General features: G+C 41.5%; 1 long non-coding RNA gene across 1 annotated transcript in view; it reads right to left on the bottom strand.

The window, feature by feature from the left end:
• Positions 1-223: 223 nt before the first annotated feature.
• The window catches only part of LOC310718584, a 35,418-nt gene continuing 28,141 nt past the window's right edge, over positions 224-7,500 (bottom strand). Inside the window, exon 3 of the long non-coding RNA XR_014531189.1 lies at positions 224-591. This is a non-coding gene — a long non-coding RNA (uncharacterized lncRNA). The remainder of the gene's footprint in view (positions 592-7,500) is intronic.

Genomic DNA, 7,500 nt, shown 5'->3' with positions numbered 1-7,500 from the left:
GTTCTGATCGTGAAGGTTGTGACGCTTGAATGGGAGAACTGGTTAGAGCAAGACTGGATTTACGGTTCTGTAGAATCCACTGTTGGGTCTCAATCTGTCTGATGGTTCCCAAGGTATGAATTGAGCAACTGTTGGATCGTAATGGTTCTCAATGGTCCTCACTAGACCACTGTTGGCTCTCAACAGTTCAATAGTACTAAAAAAAAATTCAACAACTGTTGGTCTTTCAAAGAACAAACTGGATTATTGTTGGTTCTCACTGGTTCTGAATGCCACAGTGTTGGGTCTCATAGTTCTCACTGGACCCCTGGTTGTTCTCAAGGTACAAACTGGACCAATGTTGGTTCTCAATGGTTCTGAATAGACCACTGGTAGTTCTCAATGTAAAGATCGGACATCCGGATGTTCCAGCTAGGTTTCCATGGCTCAAATCAGAAACAGCAGATCTCAGTACTCCAAATCTCCAACTGTTTTGAATTGGGAGCCTCAATGTTCCAGATTTTGATTGGAAGCCCAGTAGTTGTACACAATGACAGTCCGGAAGAGTGAATGTAGGAGCCGTACGAGATTTCGACAAGGACCTTTTTCAACCTGAAAAAAAAAAGACACAAAAAACACAAAATGTAAGCAAAAAACATGATTTGAAGAACCTTCTTACGACACGGTGTTGCCTTCAGACCACGCAAATAAAAAAAACAGAGTATTAAACCAACAGCTTCATTTGAGAACTGCATTGTTGTGAAATGCGCACTCTGTGTGTTGATTTAACACCTGTGATTTAGCTGTGCGCCGGACTGGAACATTGTTTAGTAAAGATATAAAGGAGGAGGTGAGTGGGCGGGGGGAAGGTGAGGGGCGGGGGGGCTGGGGGTTGGGTGAACGTCGAGACAATTTAATGACAGTGTGTGCGGCTCAGGAAAAAGAAAACCAGCTAAACCATGAAGGGCTGTCAGAGCGCAGCGGCATCGACACGGCCCAATTCAGCATCGTCTACAAGCAAACATACGTCAACGCTTTGCGGACAACCCGCGAGCAAACCAGAGACGGCCTCGGGATGAGTGCACACCACGAGGACGTCTGATTAATCCAGAGGAGAGGTGAGAAAGAGTGAGAATGTAACACGTACGTTTGCCGTAACGACTCAGCGTTAATCGTAACGTCTCACCTGTTTGTTTCTGTTAAAAAGACGAAACAATTAAAGGGAGCGATAACATTTGCTCAAGTGTAAAGCACACAGAGTAAACCCATTGACTTTTAAACATGCCTTAAATGTCACACTACATTTCACAAAGAGATAAAAACACACACACACACACACACACACACACACACACACACACACACACACACACACACACACACACACACACACTCTTTCTGCTGGCCCTGAAGCGGTCTTTTTTTTTTCTTCATGAAAAAGGTCTGGCTGTGTGATAAACGCTCCTTCTGCCATTTATCGCAATTGAGATGCAGAATTCAGTAACAGCGAACTTGCAGCTCGCATTGATTTCTGTTTGTGTGGGGATACATATATATTTATATATATATATTTTACAAGCAAATGAGGTGAAAGGAAAAACAGATCACCGTAATTTTCCGGCAAATCGCTCGCTGCTAATAGGCAGGTTTGTGCACGCTGGAATTTACTTCAACTTCAAGTGTTTCTTGCTTTTAATATTTGCTTTGCTACTGAGCATATAAAAAACACAGACTGTGTGTACAATATATATATATACAGTACAGACCAAAAGTTTGGACACACCTTCTCATTCAAAGAGTTTTCTTTATTTTCATGACTATGAAAATTGTAGATTCACACTGAAGGCATCAAAACTATGAATTAACACGTGGAATTATATATGGAATTATATACATAACAAAAAAGTGTGAAACAACTGAAAAATGTCATATTGTAGGTTCTTCAAAGTAGCCACCTTTTGCTTTGATTACTGCTTTGCACACTCTTGGCATTCTCTTGATGAGCTTCAAGAGGTAGTCACCTGAAATGGTCTTCCAACAGTCTTGAAGGAGTTCCCCGAGAGATGCTTGGCACTTGTTGGCCCTTTTGCCTTCACTCTGCGGTCCAGCTCACCCCTAAACCATCTCGATTGGGTTCAGGTCCGGTGACTGTGGTGGCCAGGTCATCTGGCGCAGCACCCCATCACTCTCCTTCTTGGTCAAATAGCCCTTGATGCCTTCAGTGTGACTCTACAATTTACATAGTCATGAAAATAAAGAAAACTCTTTGAATGAGAAGGTGTGTCCAAACTTTTGGTCTGTACTGTATACACACACACACACACACACACACACACACACACACACACACACACACACACATACACAAAGATTGACTGATAGCTGGGTTAGATCGTACTTGCCAATAACCGATTGATCAACTGAATAAAAATGGGTGCGAAATAAAAAACAAACAAACGCTGCATGTAATATAGTAAAACTTAACATCAAAACTTTATTGCAAAAAAAATTTACTGAATCATAAAAATGTGCCAAAGGAAATAAATATGAACATATTTATTGATAAATATAATTGTATAATTACAAAATTATAAATAAAATAAAAAAAATTTATAAAGCGCTCTCCGTGCAGCAAGCAGTCTTAAAACAAACAGCACAGTGCAGTGGCGTCAGTGATTCGCCTCTAGAGGCCGCTCTCGTAATGACATCGCACCGTAATCCGGAAAAACTATCGGTATGGGTTTTTATCAGTGCCTTGACCTTTAATAATGGTGTAAGTCCTCACACCCAGCCGTGGATTATCACCGTGGTCACTGCCCAGAATCGAAGAGTTAAAGCTGTTATTGTCTTCTGCAGCCCAAACTTCTTTACTTTACCTTGAGTGAAAAAGTGTAATCAGCCTTTTAAAACACCGGTATCTGCACTTCTACTGAGTGAAGATGTGTGTACTTCTGTATCTCTGGAGCTTAAGAAGGTCATTAGGAAATGTGTACAATAGATGTCTTACTCTGGATAGAACTGGAACTGGATGTTCTTCCAGCCAATCACAATCTAGTATTGACAATATATGAAAAGTCAATACCCCTGTGCACAAAGCCAGCTCCATGAAGATAGGCTTTATATGGGTTGGAAGCTGTGAAAGATCTCCTTCTATAGAGCTCCAACCCTATAGAACAATGAATACGAACACTGACTGCACACCAGTCCTCCTCACCTACATCAGTACCTGACTTTACTAACACCCTTGTGGCTGAATGAATCTCCACAAAGTCTCCACAAAAATCTAGTGGAACATCTTCCCAGAAGAATGGAGCTCATTATAACAGTGAATGGAGCCTCAATGTGGAATGAAACATAAAAAAAAAAATACACATAGCAACCTTCTGGTCGGGTGTTCACAAATGTTTTGTAGAAATAGAAAATAATAGGAGTATATACTGCAGAAGAAGAAGAAGAAGAAGAAGAAGAAGAAGAAGAAGAAAGTAAAGGTAGGATAACATAATAGGGAACACCTTCAACGCTCGGTTCCTCTAATCACGGCTCTGAAAGACGTTATCTGAAGCAGGTAGGAAGAGATACAGTTTGACTGAAATGAACGTCTATTACACACTGACAGATCGTTCTGCCACTTCGTCACTTCTGAATAGTCCTGAGCACTTCCTAAACGTCCGCTCGCTAACGTGCAATTCTGCGTTTCGGCTTTTTAACCACGCCGATCACGTCTGAAATGCAAATTCTAAAATGGCTTTGGTACACACACACAATATATCCTCGAATCTATTTTTTAGCGAATGCATTTTGCAGCGTACTTGATTTGAAATGCATTTCGGCTCTTTTTTTTTTTTTCCAATCACGCCTGGAAAAAATCGGAGTGGAGAGCAAAGCTGTGCAAACTGAACAGGAGATTGAAAAGGCCTCGTCCAAAATCTGCAGCAAAAAAACCCTCACACACACACACACACACACACACACACACACACAAACGGAGGAAGACGTCAAGGGGGAAAGGCTCGGTGCCGGATGACCTTTTCGTTGGCCGCTTTTGGGACGAGGACTTTCACTCAAGCGCTAATTACTGCTTACAAATTAGAGACGAGGCGAGCCGGGGAATCACGTTGCACTCCAGACAGAGGCAGCTGGCGAGTACGGCCTGGCGTTCAGGGACGGATGGCGAGGAAGAGTGTGTGTGTGCTTTGCGTGTGTATATCACTGAGAGAATGTTTTGACCCGGGTCTTTCCTCGGAGGAAAACAAGCGTCCGTGTTTGTTCCGGTCTGTGTAGATGCCGGGAAAAAAAAGAAGACGAGGTCGAGCGATGACCGATCTCAAATGTCCCGAGTGTCATCGATCTTTTACTCCTCCTCTTAGACAAATGAAACACAGTAACCCCCGACCGCTAACCTCTGACCCCTCTAGGGCTCACAGGAGCTCTTAAATAAATGGGTTGCTGTAAAGAAGCAGGAAGAAGATTCGTTTAAATGAAGGACGGATGTAAAAAAAAAAAAACCTTTTCGAACAGAAAACAGTCTGACGTTTTCCTCCTCCCTCCCTCAATCTCCCCCCCTCCCTCAATCTCCCCTTCCTGATCTGAAGTACACAAAGCCCAGCAGCCAGCGGGAGACAGATGGAGAGCGAGTCAACATCCGAACGCCATCACTCAGAGGATAGTTAGTGAGCTACTCCAGGGTGCAGCAGCATCAGTGCAGTACCGAGAACTCGCTTCTCTTTCCACAGTATTCCCACAATACACCACTGTCTCCATATTAATGTCCATTCTGCTGTAAATACACGTTCTGCCCACCAGGTTTCACCCACCGTAACAACCAGAAACCCGTCTTTACTCCAAACTCTCGAACATTTATCATGAACTGACCAACTCACATCATCACAGCTCACAACTCACATCATTACACAACTCAACTCACATCATTACACAACTCACATCATCATCACTACTCACATCATTACACAACTCAACTCACATCATCATCACTACTCACCTTACATCATTACATAACTCACATCATCACAACTCACAGCATCATCACTACTCACATCATCATCACAACTAACATCATTACACAACTCAACTCACATCATCATCACTACTCACCTTACATCATTACATAACTCACATCATCACAACTCACAGCATCATCACTACTCACATCATCATCACAACTAACATCATTACACAACTCAACTCACATCATCATCACTACTCACCTTACATCATTACATAACTCACATCATCACAACTCACAGCATCATCACCACTCACATCATCATCACAACTAACATCATTACACAACTCACATCATCATCACTACTCACCTTACATCATTACATAACTCACATCATCACAACTCACAGCATCATCACCACTCACATCATCATCACAACTAACATCATTACACAACTCAACTCACATCATCATCACTACTCACCTTACATCATTACATAACTCACATCATCACAACTCACAGCATCATCACTACTCACATCATCATCACAACTAACATCATTACACAACTCACATCATCATCACTACTCACCTTACATCATTACATAACTCACATCATCACAACTCACAGCATCATCACTACTCACCTCATCATCACAACTAACATCATTACACAACTCACCTTACATCATTACACAACTCACATCATCACAACTCACCTTACATCATTACACAACTTACCTTACATCATTACACAACTCACATCATCACAACTCACCTTACATCATTACACAACTCACATCATCACAACTCACATCATCACAACTCACCTTACATCATCACAACTCACCTTACATCATTACACAACTCACATCATTACACAACTCGACTCACATCATCACAACTCACATCATCACACAACTCACCTTACATCAATGCACAACTCTCATCATCATCACAACTCACATGTTCAGCACAACTCACCTTACATCATTTCACAACTCACATCATCACAACTCTCCTTACATCATTACACAACTCACATCATCATCACAACTCACATTATCATCACAACTCTCCTTACATCATTACACAACTCACATCATCATCACAACTCTCCTTACATCATTACACAACTCAACTTACATCATCATCACAACTCACATCATTACACAACTCACATCATCATAACTCATCATTACACAACTCAACTTACATCATCATCAGAACTCACATCATTACACAACTCACTCTACATCATTACACAACTCAACTCACATTATTACACAACTCACTCTACATCATTACACAACTCAACTCACATCATTACACAACTCACTCTACATCATTACACAACTCAACTAACATCATCACAACTCACGTCATCTTCAAAACTTAACTCAAATCACAACGTGAACATAACTCAACTCTTACAACTACAACTTCCATATATGGTCTCAGAAACCCCCATATCTCTGTATATGAACTTCTCAGATTTATGGAATATATTTACCAACTTATAAACCTCTCTATTAACTTTTCCACATAACATCTGGTCAGTAGGTCACATCTGGGTGTATGAAGGTAGATGAAACGGTGTAACTGTAATAAATCACAGAGAAAACGATGATGGATTGAGAAAATATTTCTGTTCTTTTTTTTGTCAGCCTGAATTGTCTTGTTCAGGTTTTGTGACTCTTCTCTGGGCATGTTTTCACTGCGTCAGCTCTGTTTCAGCCTGTTTAGGTTGCTTTTAAGAAGGAGAAAATGAGTGTGTATGTGTGTGTGTGTGTGTGTGTGTGTGTGTGTGTGTGTGTGTGTGTGTGTTGGTTGTCTTAAATCAAGGACATTCTCACTCAGCAAAACAACGTCTCACATTTCCCTCATCCCCCTCTATTTTTTCTCAGCCAAGTGTGATGATACAGGGTAGATCGATCTTCTGTACCTAATAAACGACAATCTGAAGACTCCAGTCCCAACGTCCACACTCGTCTTACTAAAGCAGGTAGCTAATCACCACGTGCCGCCAACTGACTCCCAAACCGGGGCCAAGACATGAAGGACTGTAGACAGTGTGATAGATCCTCTTACACTTTGTTTTGTTCTATGGCTAAATAGGGAAGTAAAATAAAAAAATATAAAAATGTCAGCTTTGGTTTGGGAGGCGTGGCTGAGGAGGCGTGGCTGAGGAGGCATGGCTGAGGAGGCGTGGCTGAGGATGCGTGGTCTCTGTGCCTCTCAGTTACAGTAAATGAAGTGTCATACATTACACTCTTCTCTGAATTGGATCATAATTAAGTCAAATAAAAGGCTAAATAAAAACCCGGTCTGTTTTCATAAATCATCATGCACGTCAGGTCGTTGATCACATTTCAAAATTAGCATCCGATCATCTCCTGAAGAGACACGCACCGCTGGAACAGAGTGTTCTCCGAGCTGCTTATTTGCATTCAGTCTGACTATTTTTATATCTGCAGGCATTACACAAAGACACAACAAAGAATACACACACACACACACACACATGCGTTACTCTGCTTATTTCCGAAGCAATAAATC

Source organism: Silurus aristotelis, assembly GCF_946808225.1.
Source record: "Silurus aristotelis genome assembly, chromosome: 23".
NCBI classification, from domain to species: Eukaryota; Metazoa; Chordata; class Actinopteri; order Siluriformes; family Siluridae; genus Silurus; species Silurus aristotelis.
The sequence above is the reverse complement of the archived record's forward strand: the minus strand, read 5'-3'. Positions and strand labels throughout refer to the sequence as shown.